Genomic DNA, 22,500 nt, shown 5'->3' with positions numbered 1-22,500 from the left:
AATAATCTTTGTTTTCGAACGTCAAAATTCAATTGAAAAATTAAAAACAAATAACAACGTAATTCTATTATTTTATGACTTTTGGCAAACAATAGCGAAACATACATTTCTTCCATCATTTTGGACGGAAGGGTTGCTCTTGTTTAGTATATATAAATGAGAATGCATATGTGAGGACACTTCTCAACCTATATACTCAATGAGTTTTTACTCTACGGACTTGAAATTTGAATATAGATTATTCAGGTATGTGGAAATACTATCTAATTTTAGAAAGTAGTGCACTATCTCTACTTTTGTCATAACTATCCGGTACATTTGCATTTATGGCACCGCGATGAAATAACAATTTAGAAAGCCGTTCTTAACATGGAAAAGAGAGTATGCCTTGTAACTATTCTGTACGTTCACGTAACAACTTAATCAACAAAATATCGAAAAAAATTTAATTAAAATTAAATACTATTTTAAAAGTAGCGTGGTAACAGATGCACAAACACCAATAATTGTCACGGGAATTACTTCCTCTTCGGGGTAGGGGTAGTGTAAGGGTGATCTAGAGATTGAAACATCTGACCTCAAATCCTATGTAAACAAATATTCGCTTTAAACCCATAAATAATTAAACAGTTCCTTCCATTGATCATTTTGGTACTAGTGCACTTATTGATCCGTGCTGAAATAATAACGTTATTATTTAGAAAGCCATTCTTAACATGGGGAGGTACTTTAACCTTACAATTGAATAAAAAACATCATAAACCTTTAATTCGACTTGGAAATACGATTTAAAAATAGCGCGGATCAGTAAGTGCATTAGCACGAGCATTGATAATACTCCCATAATGTTCCTCATATTTTAACAGACAATCCTTTCAGTCTCATTAATCCTTATTCGAGAATTTCTCTTGGAATGCCGTGATCAAAACGGGTATTAGTGCAGAGAGTGATCCAGACGTAAATAACGTTATTATTTAAAAAGCCATTCTTAACATGAGGAGGGTGGTTTGTACCTATTCTATACTTTAACCTTACAGTTGAATAAAAAAACATATAAAACTTTAATTAAACTTGAAAATACAATTTTGAAAATAGCGCGGGTCACTCTCTGCACTAGCACCTCAAAAAGTAAAAGAAACCGGAGTAAAGGTGGGATAAAGTCGGGGTAGGAGTTTGGGGGTTGGGTTGTAATCATCTTTGCATTAGTAGCTGGCATTAAACACAAGAGATCTACAATTTTTTTTCCAACTCTTAGAAAATAAAATTTAAGAAAGTTTCAATGACTGATTCAATTCGGATAATCTGAATCATCTATATATCTATAAAAGTGAAAATGTGTGTGAGGACACTTCTCAACCTATATACTCAACGAATTGTTAAACTACAACCTTGAAATTTAGTACACGGTGAATTCTAATATGTAGAAAACGTTTTCATCTGTTTTCAGCCGGAAAAAAGGGGTCGGCTAGGGAGTCAGATTTTTTTTTTTAATGGTAATTTAGTGTCATCGGATTTTTATCTATTTGTTAGCTATTTCACGAGGTTCGAAAACACGTTTTAAAGATCTTGGAAAGCTGGTCTAATGGTTATCGTATTTGACTCATTGTCTTTAAGTTTTTTTTTTTTTTTTTTTTTTTTTTTACACAGTGATCACCACTTATCAAGGCCCGGAAGCCACTCAGGGATAAGGGTTATTGCAAGTACATCACGTTAGTGAGGAGATTTTATGAAGTGTTTAATTAGGGGGGCGGTTCATTAGGGTTTCGATCACAGCTAGAGTATTTTTTTAACATTCAAGAAGTGAACTGTTCTGAAAAAATAATTAATACTCGCATGGCCATGTCTTAGTTTCTTTCGTTTTTTGTTGTTTTTTTTAACTTCATTTCTTTGTAAAGAAATGTAAGGCTACGTATAATACCAGCAATGTCGGCATATCTAGTATTTACTAAAGTAAAAAAAAAAGAAAAGAAAAAAAAAGACATTTCGAAACTAATATAATTTTGGCAGAACATATAAATTAAGCGCTTTATCTTTTAATAGTATAAATTTAAGATTTGTTTAGAGGCGAGAACATCGGTGAATTCAATATAGACGACAAATTTTTATATATAAAAAAAGACATTTTTGCGACTTGTTAGCACAATGGATTAGAGGAGGAGTCAGTGATTAACGACATTTTGGTGTCCCACGTCTGAATCTAAACCACTTTCACTTAGGATACTGACTACCTTCATGTTGTTCCTCCCGTCTTTCCAGAAAAAAAATCTGACTAGCAAAATATCGGAACTAATGCCAACAATAGACTATTTAGATTCACGCGATATAATGACGATGTATTATTCCACAATATGAGAATTCCGATGTTACTTACCTAATGTCAGCTCTTAATTCTGGCCGAAAAATTCCTTGCCATATCATCCAGTCTAAGTCTTTATGGTAATAGGCAAAGTCATTTCACATTCTTGCGTGCGTTATCACCTTCTACACCTCTTTTTATTTTAATGGAATCGTCAGAAGATAAAATTCAACGCAGACAAAAAGTAACTTAAAATATACTAGCGCTAATATCAAAATTCTAACAATACCTACTTTTGAAATGAATTATTTAAACATCGAATTCTCTCGTCTCATTCATAATTTTTTCTTTAATATAAAGTTTATAAACATTCGAGTATTACAATTTTGTATGAATAAAAATTAATGTTTGATGGCGTGGAATGGCAGGATGCGCTAAGTTCGAATCGAGTTAAATCCATAGCACGATTATAACTAACGGACGTTGACAACCTTCACCTAGTCAATTCTGTATATATCTAATTCTAAACAAAGAAAAGCAATACCAACAACAGAATCATGTCGGTTAAAAATTTCGTACAATGATAATTTACAAAAATATGCATTTTTTTTTTTAGAGTTTCCGATACACGATTGCCGCTGTTAAAAGTATGTGCGTAATAATGAGTGTCTGAGTTCGATCCCGAACAAAGGTGGAATATAACCTACGAGTATTTACCAATATATATAGATTAAATAAACATTTTGTGCAGCATAAAAGGCTAGCCTGGGCCTTCCCTTGAGTCATTACCTTTCTCCTTCCATCGGTCTTTAATATTATTCTGCGTGGAAAGCATCTAAATATTACGTGTAGAAAAAAAAGGAAGCGTCCTCTCCAAAAAGCGCAGCAAAACTGGCTCTTGCCAACCTTATCTCCAACCGGGTCGGAGGGGGGGGGGGGTCGGGTAAACGTAGGTAGTATCAGCTTTGTTGCTACAAATATATGCGCATAATTTGCTCATACAAAAATAATTGATGTTAACCATGGCCGCATTGTTAACCCTTGGTGACATTTGTTTAAAAGCGAATTGACTTTGCAAACTTTTACATGTACACAATAAATGATTGTCATATTTGTGTACTTGGCGGAAAGACAACGCGTACGTCTGCTGTCATGATGTCATTCTGCCTTGATAAGCTTCTGCGACTGACTTGTACCTCAGGTTTAGAATTGGAGACTATATGCTAAATTAGTTTGCTAAAGCTGATGAGGGAAAATAGTTGCATCCTTCCACCGACATAGAAGCTGTTACAGTTTTTTTTTTATACTGAAATGACGGTTTTATTAATTATGAACGTACTGGTCTTCTATTCGTGTAATATTTATGCGCGTCATTCGAACAATCTGAGATTATGTTCAGAAAAAGAAGAAATCGAGTCGAATTTAAACTTATCGACATGCTTTTTTTTCATTTTATTCGATAAAACTCTTTGTAAAAAAAAAAAGATATTATTCAAGAAGGGACGAAATTTGAGCAAATTAAATGTTTTTCATTTATTTACATTTCATTGGCATTTTCTTTTAAATTTACTATGGAAAATATTTTTTTAAATGTATTATTAAAATACATGTTTTAACATTCACTATTAAAATACATCTTTCACATTTTATTATTAAAATATTTTTTTTTTAATATTTAATATTAAAAAACATTTACGATTCATAAAAGTAAACATTTTTTTTTTTTTTAACTTTTTTAATTTCGGGACCCGTGATGCAGTGGGTAGAGGCGTTGAATCTCTACGGGTCAAGTGTGAGCATTGTCTGAAGATAGCGGTTTCAATCCTACCCAAAGGATTAGTTGGCCAAAACGCGGTAAGACGACAACGATTATGGATGGCGTTAATTACTGAAGATACAGTAAAGAGATTCAGCATCCCTATCCCGTCGCGTTTAACCACCTGACGAAGGCTAGAGGAATAGTTGGCCGAAACGTCGTGAAACTACAACTACGAAGACGAAAATAATAGTTTGCAAATAAATACAAATTACTCATCTAAAAGAAGTCTTTTTTTAATTTTATCTTTAACTCGTAGTTGTTTAAATATTCTCCCCTAATTTTGAAAAAAAAATATATTCATTTAAAAAATATTTTTAGTAAGAAAAAACAAAAACAATTCATGCTTTTTTAATTATTTAAACCGGCATATTATAATTACCAGTAAATTATATATTAATGCAGAAAACACCGTGAAATTTCCACGGGGATCTCGTTAGTATTTAATTATTCATCAATGTCGATAGGTTCAACTCTGACAAATATTTCATTTAAAAGCAATATTAATATTAATACTTAATTATATATCAAGTCGGCGGAAAATATTTTGCTAGTTTGTAGAAGAGACATTTTAAACCATTCTTAGTTATTTTATACATATTGATATTTGAATGCGTCACCATGATTTATTTATAACTTTTTCTTTCAGATTATTAAAGCAGCATTCATATTTGCGCCAATATTCTCGGTACTTCTGTATTTATGAACCGGTAATATCCACGAAGTTACTCAGATGTGCCCGGTGGATGACGAGAACTGGAAACTGTCGACAAGTAGTTTTCTGGATATTATTTACCAATGTATTACTTGATGAATTACAATGCTCATCGCCATTATTAACATGGGGAAGGAGGTGTAACAATTAGTGTTATTTATTTATTTATTTTTTTTTTGTAATAAGGCTCGCCCGGCTGTTTCTGGTTATTCGCGCCATCTGCCGGGCGCACATAAGTAACTTCGTGGAAATCACAGGTTCATTAATGCAAAAGTAACATATTCTCACTAATGTTGACCCGAAAACGACCTTCTTTATTCAACAGAAAAGGAGCCATCTTCCATATCTTCACATAACATTACTTAGCAAAGATTTTCTGTGAGAATTTGGTTGGAAAACCTTGCCACATCCTGCATATTCTCTTGGCCTATTTCCTTCGGATTATCTCTTATTTTGAGGATTATAAAACCATTTAGATCGCCTTAGATTAACATGACAAGGCAAGAAGATTGAACATGTTAGATTCATGTTTCTCAGAAAAATCAAATGAATTTTACAAGCTAGGCATTTATGAAGCTAGTTGGCAGCTGTAATCAAGTCATAAAGAGCAAACGTCGTTATTGTTATAGATAAAGATTTAAAAAGGTTGTTTTTTATTTAATTTTAAAGGTGAATTTTGGAATAAACTTTTATTTAAAAAAAATGAAGCGATAATACACAGCATGGTATTAGCCATGGACGAGTTATGCCAACTTCCTTCCATGGAATAGCAAATTCACAAGCGTTACCCAGCTGCATGTATACCTCGATCTTAATATGATGGCATTCAGTACCCACCATTCTCAAATAGTCACCCATCTAGAATTGGTCAGGCTCCATGTCACTTAACTCTGATCTAACGAGAACTGTAGTTTCTACGCGATTATATCTTCTAAACACTTTTGCACTGACCTAATATTATTGATGTAGAGGAGGGGATAAATGTGGTCAAGTAGCCCACGTCACAGTCTGACCATCTGGGTTTTCCAAGTTTGAATCCAGTTTTTTCACAATATCACTTTCACTGTTGAAATTGGACAAATTATTGATGCTGGCAACCTTCACGTGGTCAGTTCGTGTAATGTCTTTCTAGAAATAATTTTGGCTAGAAAAATATCGGGGAAAACAATGCCAACGATAGAATCTTCGGATTCATACGAAATGATGATTGATGTAGAACACATCGTGGAATTTCCACGAGGTCTCACTAGTATATGATAATTCAATATTATCGACAGAAAACTGCCTGAATATATTAAACTCAAGTCTGTGTTATGAGTATTAATGAGAAGCAAGAACGAGAGTGAGGTCGTGTACGTTGAGGAAAGTGACAGATCAGCAAACTCATTGGTAGTTTGATATGTATATACGTTTATGCTGTCATTTAAAAAAAAATATTTGAAGGAGACCATTACCTCAGTCTTTTTCTTTTTTTTTACGTCGTTTTCGTGAACAAATAGTTCAGCGGGCCAAGAGGTTTCCCTTCTTCGGGGCACATGTGGTAATAATGACATGTTTGTATTGGTGAGGGGAGGAGAAAAGAGTTTTTTTTTTTTTTTTTTTTTGCTTTAAACTTAGATTGAGTTCCCTTCTACATACACACGTGCGTACAGGTAAACTTGCAAATTATGCGTATGAAAATTGCACTTGTAAAAGAGTTCTGACTATGCCGCTTAAAAACCTCAGTTCTCGTTGTCTCACCAAAGTTAAGCAATGTACAATTAGGTTAGTACCTGATGGGGAAAAATTGATAAATTTGATAGACAGCATGGACATATTTTCCTCGAAACCAAAATGAACAGAGTTGATGCAATTTCTGAAATGTTTTTTTTTTCCTGTTGACTTTAGTATGTTGCTCGTCTTGTGCAGTTATAAGAAAGCTCATCCTCCTGAGCTTTACCTTCCCTTTTTTGGAGAATAGGTTAGTTGATTGTTAATCGCTCGATACGAGCGTACCGGAGAATGCCTACAGTGCTGCCCAGGCATATTTTTGCACGACAGAGACCTCATCCTTCGGGGCGCTAGTTTTTCAATCGTAGTTTTCTCACAGCTTTCCGCTATGATAGGGAGATAAGAAACTGGTTAAGAATTATACTTTGTTTATGATATCCTCAACGTAAGTTAAAATCTACCTTTCAATATTTTTTTACCTATCACCAAATCGCAGACTCCGTCTGCGTCCGCAAAAGGTACTCCTGTCGCTTTCCCATTTTGGCCTACAATCTCTTCAATGGGCATTATGATTTACATCAACGCCTATTATTGACTCTTTTACCAGAAAGAGGTTTACGCAAACACTACATGAAACTATTCCACCGCTAATTTTCATCAATCCGAAGGAGGGACACTTTCTCAATCAGGATCCATGGACCATGAAACAAACTTCCAAATGCGCTAACAACTAAATGATTCAATGTGAATCTGGACAGCTGCTTGGTTACTGTATCTTTTTCTGTATAAATTTCTACAACCCTTTTCTTACATAAAGTTGAATCTTACTTGTTTGATTTTTTTGCCAGATAACATGAATTGAATTAAAGTTAGTCTCAGGAAGAAAAGCTGCATATTTGTCTGTGTTTTTTGCATCCTGGAACAGCTTATCAAAAGAAGTCGGGACAAGGATTACCGTGTCCAGGTTTAACATCGTCAGGGATAAACACTCAGACTTTATGCTGATATTGTCTCTTTGCGTTGCTTGTTGCACTTGACTATATTTAAACAGATACATTTGAATTTGTATTGAATGTGTTGATTTTCTAAAGGGATTTTCAATCAGGCCATCAGAATAGAAACGTGAGCTCATGTTAAATAGAGGTTTATCGAGTTTTAACATTACCTCAAGAACATTGAGTTAACATTAACTTTATTTAAAGTGCAATGGATTTCAACATAAAACAAAAAAAAATCTAGTTAGTATTATTTTTTATTCACATTTCGATGAGTTTCAACATAAAACTAAAAAACAAAATTCTAGTTAGTATTATTTTTTTATTCACATTTCGATGAGTTTCAACATAAAACGAAAAACTTTTTTATTCAGAGTTTAATGAGTTTTAACATTAAACCAAGGAAGCATATAGTTAATATTAAATTTTGTTCAGAAATTGATATGTTTAAACATTAAATCAAACACTAATCTCGTTAGTATAATTTTTTATTCAGAATTTAATAGGTTTTAACATTAAACCGAAGATTTCTAGTAAGTATTAATTTTAATTTTAAATTTAATGAGTTTAAGTCTTAAAACAAAAATATCGATAAAACTGCGCTGGTTGATCACCTTTAAGAAGCTGGATATTTGTTGTCGACCGTATTCTGTTTTGGGGTTAATTATTTAGAAACCTATTATTTAACATGTAGGGGAGAGGTGTTTTGTAACTATTCTGTACTTTAACCTAACAATTTAATCCCAAATTATTGGAGGTAAGTCCTTCGGTGGTCAACTAGCACATTGTCATCAAAATATTTAGTTAGCATTAATTTTGATTTAAATTGGAATTAGCGGCGGATCTGAACGAGAATCAACCCTCCCAAGAACGGCTTTCGGAATAAACACCCACAACCTCCCCATGTTAAGAACGGCTTTCGGAATAAACACCCACAACCTCCCCATGTTAAGAACGGCTGTTTTTTGCGATTTTTTTCAGTGGATTATTATTGATTGGACACTATGGGGATTGATTCTCGTTTAGGTCCGCCGAATTAGTTTTAGTTTATTGAGGTTAAACATTAAACTATAAAAACATCTCGTTAGTATTATTTACATTCATCGTTAAATGGGTTTTAATTACTGTTGGGACAATTATTTGGAATCGAGAATCGGAAAAATCGGAAGCTTTTGGGGTATTGGAACTGGTATGGAAATCGAAAAAAAATGTGCCCATTTTATGATGCCAAAAACAATTCTTTTAATTGTCTTTTTGATATTATTTATAGTAAAATAGAGTTTTAGAAGTTACAACATTAAATTGATTAAATATGTAGTTAGTATCAATTTTCATTTAGAGTTTTATGCGTTTAAAAATGAAAACTAAGAAAACATCTTATTAATATTAACTTTTTCAGAAGTAATGAGTTTTAACACTAAACAAAACAAATCGAGTTATTATTGATTTTAATGAAAATAATTAATTAGTTTAGTTTATTATTACAGGTTTCAAGTCTCTCTCGTTATCAGGTTCCTTTTCAGGGACGGATGTTGCAGCTAGTCTTTTATATATTACATAAAAAAAGAATAGTTTGTACGTGTGCGTGTTGGCATATCCAACTAAAACCTGAAAAGTACACAACAAATCCCTACAAAGTTTCTCAATGTAACCTGGAACAAAAATATTTTAAATTTAGGAAAAAAAATCATTCTTTGTGGAGAGAGTCACATGGCCATTTTGCATCATTGAATGTTATCAAGAGTTAAACACGATGCTTGTCTTGGGGGGGGGTCACAACTTATCAAAGCCTGGAGGTCAGTGAAACAAGATCAGTCACAGTGGAACTTGGCCAGATTATCTTAACGGCCGATTCGATAGGAATTTATTCACATTAGACTTGAAGACGACCATGTTATAGTCAATCGGAAAGCAGACAAACGGTATTGCGTTCCACAAACAAACATTTCTCTGAAAGAAACTCTGTTCATAAAATTTTCGTTTAGTTTTAGTCACATATAAGGAGTGAGGAAAGTTGTTATTGATTATTTCAGCTAGGCGATATTTGTTGGAAACGTTCTACAGGAAAGAACTATAGATTGGAGTTCAGTCGAACACTTACTATGAAAGTATCAATGTGTTTTATAAGATTGGAAGACGCTAAGTTCGGATTTAATTTATCGTTAGTTAACCATTGTTATTTCTCAAAAAAGGGTGAGAGAAACTTAGTTCGCGTAGTGCTTTGAAAATATAAATTTTATTTGGCATATTCAGTAGAACTTTAAAGGAGAATACTCGAATGCCTACAGGGAAAACTTGAATGCCTAAGAAGAGAGCTTGAATGACTACTAGACACTATCCTCGAATGTCTAAGGTCTCTCTGTACAGGGATATGTCAGGACAAATTTGTATGAGGATACTTTTTCTCACAAATAAATCCTGACTAAATATTCAATATTACATAGTATTCGCTGCCAAATCTCCTTGGTTTTTACGAAGAATGGTGCATCTTCACCAAGTGATGTCACATCAAGCAACAACACGAAGTTGGATACTCAACTAAACAAGAAAAATGCTTGTCCTGGAGGTCAGTAAGACCAGAAAATCACAAGAAGAATATATTATAACATATTTAAACGGTCAATTAGTGAGAGGGGAATTATGTCCTCAATTTCTTTACTAACTCAGCGTTTGATAAGTAAGGAGAACTTTAACGGAATATTCGAATACCTATGTATCTCAAAAAGAGATCAAGTGTTAGATCCAGCAAAAGGGCCCTTGATTTCAGAGAACGAACTTCGCCTGAAGTAAAATGAAACCCCGAGAGAAGCCCCCTAAGTTTTACGTTTACTTTTTGCCTTTTCAGTCTTAATATAAAAAATGGAGTTCTCTTCTAGGGGAGGACAGAGAAACTCAACATTATTTAGCATTTAATTCGTTTTTATGTCACAAATAACGCTGGATAGTCCTGTTAGATTTCTTATATAAAAAAAATGAACGCGCGTCACAGTATTAGAAATCGAAGAGAAAGACAGGTGGTGAACTAGAGGTAATTTAAAGTAGCAATATTTTTTATTAGTTTTATTAGTAGAATCCCGGGATACGGCATTAAAAATTAGTAACAAAATACAGTACAGCGTGTAATACCGATGTATACAATCAAATAAGATTCTAAATAACACTGTAAGCTGGGACAAATACCGTAACCAGGGGCCGGAAAACATAATATTCCACATCGTAACCTGAAAACAAAAAAAACTATCCTAGGGCCATCGTATCCCGGGGTTCTACTGTACCTCATTTTATTGATTAATTTTATCAATCAATTGTATTTTTTCTTTCTTATCGATTAATTTATTTTCTCATCGATTGTTTTTGTCGTCTTGTCGATTAGGTATGTCTTCTGTTTCTTATCACTCATTTTTATCATTTTTGTCTTATCGATTAGTTATGTCTTCTTTTTCTCATCGATTAGTCTTGTCTTTTTCTTATCGGTTAGATTTGTCTTCTTTTCTTTATCGATCAATGATGTCTTTTTTCGATTAGTTTTATTCCTCTTCTGATCGATTAGTTTTATTATTTTTTCAACGATTAATTTATATTATTATCGATTAGTTTTATCTATTTGTTATCGATCAATTTTATCTTTTTTGTTATTGATTAATTTTGTCTTTTACTGATTGATTAATTTACTATTCTTATCGATTAGTTTTGTCTTTTTTTAATCGATTCATTTAATTATTCCAAATAATGGACAAGAAGCGACACCGCCATTAAAGGAATAACTTTTGTCTGCATCGTTATAACAAAAAAACTAACACTTATTTCAAATCGTGTTGAATTGTTCTTGAATAATTAAACCTTACGTGCAGCCTATAAAGAAACTGAAATTTAAGTTGCTTATAATAGTAATTTGTATCGTGCATAAAACCAAACACTAATTTCAAACATGGCTGCAGGTCTGTCAATTGGGGGTATGGAAGCTCAAAATGGATACAATAATCCCTTTTATTTGGGCAAAATATCAAGATTTTTTAAAATATATTTTCTCTGACATATTTACGTTTTTATTTTACGATTAAAAAAAAATATTGTCATGATTAACTATATTTTAAGTCTATTTTTTTTACTCATTTATGATAAAAAAATTATAAAAATACGTAAACTTTCTTTATCCATTGATTTTACATTTTAATCGGATAGAAATATCTGAACAGTTTGACAAAATAAACATAGTTATTTGGAAAAGATATGTGACTAAAAACGCAAAATCATTAAATATAGTACATTAAAAAAAGAAAGCATAACTATACTTAAAAAAAGTAACTATGTTATGAAAACTATATTAGCAAAAATATCTTAATATTTTGCCTAAAAGTAATCAGTTTTGAAGAATAACGGAAGTCTTTTATCCATTTTGTGCTTCCATACTTCAATTGACAGACCATTCGCCATGTTTGAAACTTAGGGTCTGCTTTTATGCACCATTACCAAGTAATTTGCGCCATGATGTTTAATACATGTTTGTACTTATTTATATTTAATTTCTCTCCAGACAATATTTTTATGGAAAAATAATGTACTTCTGTATTCTTCAAATCCAGTAGTTTTCAAGACAAAAATATTATTTTTAAAAGCAAAGCGATTTTCGATACTTTTACAAAACATAAATCGTATCAATGTTTCTGATTGTGATTTTCGAAAAGAACTGAAAATTACTGAACCTTAGTCGAGCAGTCAATGAGTATCGACATGAAATGAACATTTTTTCATATTTACCTAACTTAGGGTTAGCGTCAATTATTACAAACAGTCCCTGTTAATAATGGGTTTAATTGTGTTCTTTTTATGTGCTAGTATTATCTAGTATCTATCAAGACATATAGACCGTTTGAGGATAAATGTTAATGAATTTGTCAGGAACAACGTAAGGGTTGACAACAATGGTTGTGATTAGCTAGAAATTAGATTATATAAGAGGATGAGCAAAGTGAATTAACTTTATTGTTTTTGCATTTTATTTTATTTGTGTATCTACTAGCAGGGAGACCAGGCACTGTCCGGAATTGAATGAGGATAAATGAATGCTACACACTTCAAATGCCTTTTCTCTCATCGAAATCGGTGAAATCGACTATTTTTCAATCAAATCGCTTGATTGCCTACTCTAGTTGGGACTCATCGCGATACACCGACAGGAAGTTTCACATACCTCCTCGCAATGACTTCGTCTGCAAAAGACCGAAGACTGCATTGCACTGTAGAAAACCTACTATTGGTTTTAGAAAACTATTAGCAGGTCGCCCTTTGTTGCCCGGGCGTAAAGTACACTTAAATATTATATTTTATATTCAATATATTTTAATTCATTCTGATTTCGTGTTTTTATTGTAGAACTAATTCTCAATCGATTTTTTTATATTGCACCTACTATATAGCAGTGATTTCAAAAGTAAAACAATTGCTTTTGTGTCATTAGGTAGAATCGAAATCAGCACCTATATATCCCTAGCCTCATCCGTTAGCATATGAACTAAATCCATACGTATATAAGAACTTCAAAAAATAACGCTGACCTATAACTTTTAAGGAGCGCATGCGCAGATAAAAATGGGTATAGTCGACTTACGTCTGACCAAGATCATTTATTTTCAATTTTGTCCTCTTAGCAGATAAATTCTACGTAGGATGTAGAATATATATATAATAGAATACAGCATAATAATAAAATAAAACAAATAATCTAATAATAAACTAAAAAGAAATGAATAAATAATTAATTAACGCTCATTTTCAAATTAATTAACCGTCATATAGCCAATCACATCTGTGACTGAGTATATTAAAAAAAATGATTTTAATAAGTTTTAAATAGAAAAGTAGGCTTTTAATATCAATGTCAGAGCGAGAAACAAAAACTCAATTTTATAAATAAGTAGATGCTGGTAAAATGTAATGAATTAAAGTTTCAAATGCAAAACACGACAATAATGGTTAAATTGCGCTCGAAAATGAAAGATTCATTTCGAACGAGCCTCTGTCTTATTACAGAACCTATTGATGACTTTATAAATCGGCTCTCTTTTGTTTGTGGAACGCTAGGATGACCCAAATATATTTTGCTGCGATTTCGACATCTGAACATATTTTAATTTTTTTTTAATGTAATCTCGCTATTGTTAACGCAAAACAAAATCGTTTCATAATTTTAATAAACTGTTAGACTTACCCTATACCACGTGAAAGCTACAACGGTTCAAGTGCGAGGTGTCGGTCCCAGAAAGGCGTATGGTTAATTTGTGAAATGCCTAAGAATATATTAGATTTCAATAGTATTTAGTTCGTCATTAATATTTAAGTGTCCAAAGTTACAGACTGGCGAATTGCTTTGTTGTTAATTAAACCTATAAAACTAAAAAAATAACAACAAAGGGGGGGGGGATACAAATTCTGGTCGATAGTGTATCATGTACAGACACGGCGACGCAAACATTTAAAAACAAGTGGAGGCAGGGGGGATTAACTATGTGTAATATGAACAATAGATTAAATACTTATTGTATCTATAACATTTTTATCATACGATTCTCTGAACAGTAATGTATGGTTTTCATTTTCATTTCTTTCTTATTGGCATCTAAGTGAGCACAATAGGTCGGTGAAACTAAGACATCCGTTAGGCGATTCAATAAACCGAGATTGTATCCATTTGGCACATAACAAACTTCTCTTATTAGATATACAACCTAATCACATTGGCACACCAGTTCTCGTCAGATCATCGAAGTTAAGCAATGCTAAGGCTGATCATTACCAGATGGGTAGCCATTTGGGATTATCTTGTGTTTAGTAGTAGTAGTAGTAGTAGTAGTAGTAGTAGTAGTAGTAATAATAATAATGTGTGTGTGTTCGTGTGTTCGTGTGTGCGTGTGTGTATGCGTGCGTGTGTGTATGTGTGTGCGTGTGTGTGTGCGTGTGTGTGTGCGTGTGTGTGTTTGTGTGTATCTGCGTGTGTGTGCGTGTGTGTTAGCTGGACTCTCAGCGTTGCCCGGTCGTACAATACGCTCAAACATGATATTTATGCAGATTGTGTATGTATTATCGTTATTGAATCAGTCCTCTGTTAAATGTTATACATTACGAGGAATAGTTTGTTTGGTGGACTAATCAGCAAAAATCAATAAATATTAATAATATAATGTCGTTCATCAAATTCCTTCTGTGTTTGTTTACAATATTAAGTCAGCTGATATTTAAGCTGGACAACGAATGCCCTGAAAAAATCACCACTGATTTATGTTTAGTTTTAAGGTATGCAAACAGAGATATTAATTTGTACCTTTTCCGTTATCGTAAATTGAATTCATTAATAAAAAAAAGATTAAAATAAAATGGTGAGGTAGACCCGGGATTGAACAGGGGCGGGGGAGTATTCGATCTGTAGTGGAATGCTCTACCACTGAGCAATATATTCAGATGGCAATAAATTTGATTTTTTTTTCAGAAGAAATGATTTGTTTAGATTTTATTATTTTTCTTGCCGCTGTAACGTAAAAGATTCCCCTGTAAAAATTAATCTTTTTTACCTATTTATCTATAAGTGAGAAAAGCTATTTTTAAGGTCGAATTTTTTCGATACTTATCGGGGTGATTTCTGTACGAAACATATCTAAGAATACTGCTAGACATGTAAATTACCTTTGTGTTAAATTTCCAAAAGATAAGCTCAGCCGTTTCAGGACCTATGAGGAAGGAACTCACACACAAACAAAGTTCCTTATATATATATATATATATATATATATATATATATATATATATATATATATATATATATATATATGATGCAAGTGATAGAGATTATATTCCGAATGGATGGGGAGATGAAAATGGAAACAAAACCAAATTATATGTTCATCAACGTTTCGTCTTTATCTTTAAGGATGTCTTGAAATAAAGACGAAATGTTGATGCATTTGCTTTGTTTCGTTTTTCATCTCCTCATATATAGAGACACACACGCACACACACACACGTATATATCACCGAAGTTAAGCAACGTTGAGTCTGGTCAGTACTAAAACGGGCGACTATTTAGGAATTCCTGGTGTTGTATGTGTTCTATGCTTATCTCAGCATTGTTTCCAGCCAGTCTTGGGTTTCTTTGCAAATTGACCCAAGCAGTGCCGATTCAAGAGAATGTACATGAGGATTGCGCAACTCTTGCCTCAGAATTACACACGAGTGTACAGGAGGCACCGATACACACACACACACACACATACATATATATATATATATATATTAGCATGGGTTCTCGGCGATGACCTGGTCGACATAAAGTTCCGTTTGGAACAAACCTGCTATACTAAGGATATTGATCATTTCCATCGTGGGCAACGTCGATCACCCCACAGCAATTTCTAGACTAAAAGAACGAATAAAGACATGTTAATATAATCGCCCCCCAAAAGAAATACATAATGCCCTCTCCACCAGGTATTTCGGCAGAATGGATACAAGGAGAAGAAGCTATTCTCCAGATATTGAACACTTTTTGTTGCTCGTGCGCTGGACCCCCACCTCTGCCATAAAATTAAATAAAAAAAAATAAATAAATGAATCAAAGCAACTTTCGTTTCAATAAGAATAGCAGCAAGTGCCGGAGCGACCGAAAAAAAAATGGCATGTAGGCAGACTCCAACCTGAAACATAAATAAATGGAAAAGCTAATTTGCAAACGACTTGGCCCAGTGTAGAAATAATAATGTTTATAAACGTTTGAAAAGTTTAAGAACAAAATGGAATTTATTTATTGGCTTGTTTTTTTGTTTATTTTTGTAAAGACACTTTTCTCACTGGCTATTTTTTCGTAAATAAAAGAAATTTTCGACTTGTTTCTTTTTTTTTTAGGGGGGGGGGAGGGGTCAATCACCGGGACGCTCAAAAATTCTGTAAAGTCGCTTCAAGAATAATAAAAACGAACAAATGAGATATTTTCGTGTATTCGTAAGTGTTTTATTTATTTATTGTTTAATATTTAAAAATAAAGCAAAACATCTTTCTGTCTACACGCTAGAAACTTATTGCGATTACCAAATTATTTTATGTGGGGAAGAGTTTCTTTTTCATCTTTCGAACTCCGAAACATAAAAAAAACACTCATCAGAGGAAATAACTCTACTCGTTTCTAAAAAATCGATGTCGGAAATAATAATTCCAAATAAATTAAATTAAATATATTATCAATATAATTGTTATTTAAAGTTGATGAAATAACAATCTTAAATACAACACTTAAAACAACTCTCTCGCTAGAAACTTAAACTAACGTACAGCTATTTAATAAAATCGATTTTCCTTAGTATAATATGCAAATGAGATGACCTCTTAATCGTATATTTGAAAAGAACCATTCTATATATAGAAATAAATGAAACATTTAAGTAATTGCCCTTTTGTATATATTAATCAAATTGTGAACAAGCAAACAGACAGGAATACGAATTTATATACACACACACACACACACACACACACATATATATATATATATATATATATATATATATATATATATATGTGTGTGTGTGACGTTTTGTGATTCTAATAAATTGTGTAACCTTAAACTGCCAAGTCCAAAGTTGCGAATTCCCAAATTAGAAAATTTAGTGCGCAGATCATCAACACATTCTCAACCCGACATGTAACATATATATGATAGATTCTTTTGGACGGCCATGTAGTGCTTAAAGACTAACAATTAGCTAAAAAAACACTGTCTTTTTGTATTAGGCTGCGCCAAGTTAAGCTCCAATTGAGCTATATATATTTGCGTATTGTATAAAAATTGTACGTCGCTGACAAATGTGTGTATCTGGGTGGTGCAGTGAGCCCATCGTGACAACTTCATTATAAATTAATCTCAGTCTTTCTAAGCTTAGTGAATTGTTTGATATGGACGTGAAAATTCGGTAGTTTATAAACGAGGTTTAAAACAGGTTAGGTAAATTTTAACTAGCTTCCACCTTAACATTTTCCTTTAAAATGACAACTTTTATATGGTTTTCGGTCATGCTGGAAACGAATATCGCATTTCAATCAAGTATTTTTCCGGATATTAAGCAATGTAATTTACTTATATTATTGCTGGCGGTCATCTTTGTACGCGCAAGCGCACATATATTTTCTCAGGTTTGCGTTTACTTGCAGTGGCAACCAGCAATAACATAAGAAATTGCATTGCTTAATATCTGAAAAGCTACTTTTTTGCGGCAAAAAATTATTATGTATTCGTTTTCAGCATACTCGAAAACGTATAAAAATCGGCATTTTGAATGGAAATGTTAAGCTGGAAAACCAGATAAAAATTAATCAAATCTAAGGACGCTTTTCTCCAGACTGGCATTCGTAAGATACCAAGTGTAAAATGGCAGACGTGAAAGTGCTTTATCGGAAATGTTGCAACATTGAAAGCATGCTGCACAAATACTGCATGCTGAAATCTGCAGGAAAAATACCCTGTATTAATGTGTTTAACAGATGAAAATTCGTTCAGTTTTAGGTACATAAATACCCCCATATATATATATATATATATATATATATATATATATATATATATATCTATATATATATCTATATATATATATATATATATATATATATATATATATATATATATATATATATATAATATGTGTATTAGGACCTGCGTCTCTGTGTGTGACCGTGTCTGTGTGTGAGATTTTTCCCGATAGACTTTAAAACGGCTAGGCAGCTTTTCATGAAATTTCACACGAAGGTACTTTATGCGTCTGGCAGTGTTCTTTGATAGGTTTAGTATCGAAATATCATCGATAATCGAAATAATTTGATGAAAAAAAGAACAGCCTAACAACAGAAATAAACGCCTCACACAGCCTAACAACAGAAATAAACGCCTCACACAGCCTAACAACAGAAATAAACGCCTTACACAGCCTAACAACAGAAATAAACGCCTTACACAGCCTAACAACACAAGTGCATTTGACAAGCTATATTACTGCTACACAAACCGAAAAGCCCGACATATAAAATCCATAGTAGGTTCTTTGATATGGTGGGGGCGCGTTGGAAATTAATGTTTCTGTTTAAAATACAACTAATCGTGATATTTTATTTTTTTCATCGTAAACTAAAATTCAAGCCACCATCACAGCACAAGCAATAAGGCCAAATCATATATAAAATCAACAGTAGATTCTTTAATATGACAGCGTCGCGTTTGAATGAATGTTTCCGTTTAGAGCACAATTGAGACATGATATTTGACTTTTGCATTTTAAACCTTAATACAAGCCGTTATATCTCAAATAATTTTATAAAATCAACAGTAGGTTCTCTACAGTGTAATGTAGACTACAATATATTATGGACTAAGTCACTGTGGGGAGGTATGTGAAGCTTTTCCCCTGTGCACTATGATGGGCTTCCTAACTAGAGCAGGTATCGATTTAATTGAAAATAAATGGCGATTTCATTGATTTCGATGGCATTAAAAATATGATAGTATGAACCGTTCGTTGATCATCATTAAATCACATGCAACATCGGGTCTTCCTGCTAGTACATATGATTTAAATTGTTTTTACATTTTAGGAACTCTTATTGAATCGAGGTATTCAAATAGAAAAAACACTGTCGTTACGTATGCTGAATGCTATCAACTATACTGTATCTATTGTTACCTTTTGTTATCAAAGAAGAGAAGAAGACTGAATAAAGTAGAAAATGCAGAATCCATCGATTATAGGTTTTAATTGTTTTCTTAATCGAGCGGCAACATCATATCAGAATATATCCGGTTTGCTGATTCAGGAAATTCAAGCATAAATGTGTTTGGTTGCCTGTGAGAAAAGATGTTATTATTAATAAAAGATGAAATAAAAACAGCTTTCATTTGTCATTTGTATTTGTTGCTGAAAAGAAAAATAGCCACCCTGCGAACAATATTCCTAGCAGGCAACACGTTTATTTTCAACCAAAATAATTCGTAATAAAATATACTGTTCGTAACAACATGCAATTACGTTCAACAAAATAAAAGTAAATATAAAATTAAATGTCGATTTGTCAGATGAAATTCTGTGTACGGTTATTTTGTAGTAGACACACAAAATATAAACAGTTATCAAAAACAAATATATAACAAATAAATGTTACCAAAGGCAAGATAAATTAGTCTTCTACCAAATTGGATAAGTTTTATTTGAATTTCGGTTAATTTTAAAACGTTAATTTAATTCGAAACAAAATAGCAGTGACTGGAAATATTCAACGCTGCCAAAACAAGGAACCTTCTAAACAACTGATTGTCATGGATAATGATACACTGCCCTGAAGTACTTCCCTAAAGCTCCTAGGGTTAACATTCACAGACAACATGAATTGGAACAAATACATTGAGGTAATTGCTAAGGCTGCTACAAGGAAGGTGGACTCTATCTCTCTCGTGTGCTAAAAGGCTACTCAAATCGGAGGGTATTCTGTATCGCTACAAGGCAACGGTTTGCTCATGTATGGAGTATTGCTGCAAAATCTGGGTTGATGCATCTGTTGCTAGTCTCTCGCTCTTAGACAGGGTTCAAAAAAGAGTCGCTAACCTCACAGGTCCTGAACTATCCACTAAACTCCAACCTCTGTCCCATCGCCGAAACGTTGAAACCTTGTGCCTGTTTTACAAATATTTCAAGTACAATTGCTCTGATGAACTCCGAGCAACAGTATCCCCTGGACGACAATACACTCGGCAAACCCAACAATCAGCAAAATCCCACCCCTACACTTTAAAGATTCTTAGATGCCGTAAAGTCTTCTACTCGAACATTTTTTTTTACCTCGGACTGTTGCATTTTGGAATTCCTTCATGGGTCCCTGCTTCCCTAACTGTACTGACATGCAGAAGTTCAAGTGTAATGTGAACAGACATTTCGCCACTCAACTCCATAAATAGTACCCCTGCAAATCAGATCTCAAATAGTAGCCCCTATCGATTAAATGGCTCTGTGCTTTTTTTAAGATAGAATGAAAATAAAAATAAACATAAAACATTAAATAACTCGCGTTAAAAAAAGAAAATGGCAAATAATAGCACGAAAATCGATAATTAAATGAAATGCTCACAAAAATAAACATAATAAATATCGAGTTCAAAAATCAGACGGAAATTATTTTATTTTTAAATGTGTTTTTCCGCATTACGTTTGTTTAAGCAAAAACGTGTGTCGTTATTATTTTTCACTAACATTAATTATACTTAAAATTTACAATGAATTATTAAAACCTTTCGAAATAATTCTAATAAAAAAGCAACAGCATTGCAATTATCATGTCCTATCAGATACGCAGCATGTTTAGTTTGAAGTAAATTCAAAGCGGTTGATATCATCCGTGTCGTTTCAGTTGGATGGTTTCGTTGGAGATTTTTTCACATTTCACAGATCTTGACACGCACAAATTAACATAAAATCTAAAACGAAATAATTATTTACATTTGAAATCACCCATTGCACAATTAACGTTTCCATTAATAAAGTCTTCTAATTTCTAATTAAAATCTGAAGTCGTATATATTCTGCATGTCAGTACAGCTGAGAAAGCAGAATCCCGGAAGAGAGTTACAAAGTTTAGCAGTTATATATATATATATATATATATATATATATATATATATATATATATATATATATATATATATATATATATATATATATATATATATATATATATATTACTGCTAAACTTTGTAACTCCCTTCCGGGATTCTGCTTTCTCAGCTGTACTGACATGCAGAAGTTCAAGTGTTATGTGAATAGACATCTTGCTGCTCAACTCCCTTCATAATATTCCTGCAAGTTATGTCCCCGATAGTAGCCCCCTACTGTGCCTTGTTTGAGGTAAAAATTGAATTAATATATATATATATATATATATATATATATATATATGTGTGTGTGTGTGTGTGTGTGTGTGTGTGTGTGTGTGTGTGTATGTGTGTGTGTTATGTGCAGATCATCGTATAATGATTAGATCACTTTGACGTAAAAAAACATTTTAAAATAAAATGTTTAAATTTCAAGTTTTTTATTGCGGTTAACGGTAGCTGAATGAGTACGGTTCTTGCTAATGAAACAAGAGATAGCTTCTGTCGCCGGGTTCAAATCTAACGACCGGTGTTAATCGTGATACCCTGCACTGAAGATTCCGGAAAGTATGAAACACTGATGTCTGTAGGTATTTAATCATTATTATAGCATATATATATATATATATATATATATATATATATATATATATATATATATATATATATATCGTTTATTTTTTATTGCGATATTTTTTTCACGTATTCAATCATTTATTGAAAGAACATTTTGCCTTAATGCTAGTATAGAATATTTTTCTTAATCCAAAGTGATTCCTTTCAATGGAAGGTGACATATGTATATTTTTAATTTACCGCAATTCAAATTAGGTGTCATAATGTTATAATCGCAGGTCGCACGCTTTCCCTATGTTCTAAATCAAGGTAGTGAAGGGGAGGAGGAGGAGGAGGAAGGGTCAAATTGCCATTCATGGTGATTGAATACAACAACAACACAACAAAATTGGAACTCAATCAACAACAGCAAAAAGCTAAACAGAAATTGTTCCATTGTATTATTGAAATCGTTAACATATCATATTTACTTAACTTCTTTCTGTTCATATTTTGGATAAAATTGATAGTTTCACTGAATTTTCATTTCTATCTCTGACATTAAATACGTTTTTCAAAAATTAACTTTCATTCAAATTTCTAAGTAACAGCTGCCATATTGACTTTATTGCGTTAGCTTTTTCTTTTACACCAAAAAACATTTTAATTTTGAAATACAATTTTATCAAAAATAAAATCATTAAAAAATTTAAACCTATGTAGAATAATTAATTAACCTTTCCAGTT

At 32.6% G+C, this 22,500-nt stretch overlaps 1 protein-coding gene across 12 annotated transcripts in view; it reads right to left on the bottom strand.

The window, feature by feature from the left end:
• The window catches only part of LOC145286282 (transcription factor Sp9-like), a 304,352-nt gene that overhangs the window by 185,251 nt on the left and 96,601 nt on the right, over positions 1–22,500 (bottom strand). The window contains exon 1 of one of the 12 annotated variants that reach the window (XM_080135127.1): positions 13,741–13,831. The exons of 8 other annotated variants lie outside the window; for them this stretch is intronic. The gene's annotated coding sequence lies outside the window, so the exon portion shown is untranslated. Of the gene's footprint in view, positions 1–2,371; positions 3,028–13,740; positions 13,832–22,500 lie in introns of those variants that run through there. 3 more of the 12 variants (XM_080135134.1, XM_080135133.1, XM_080135128.1) reach the window with 3 other exon arrangements.

The sequence above is a fragment of the Euprymna scolopes genome, chromosome 10, assembly GCF_053919585.1.
Source record: "Euprymna scolopes isolate OS-2025 chromosome 10, ASM5391958v1, whole genome shotgun sequence".
NCBI lineage: Eukaryota > Metazoa > Mollusca > Cephalopoda > Sepiida > Sepiolidae > Euprymna > Euprymna scolopes.
This window is presented reverse-complemented; position numbering and strand designations above follow the sequence as displayed.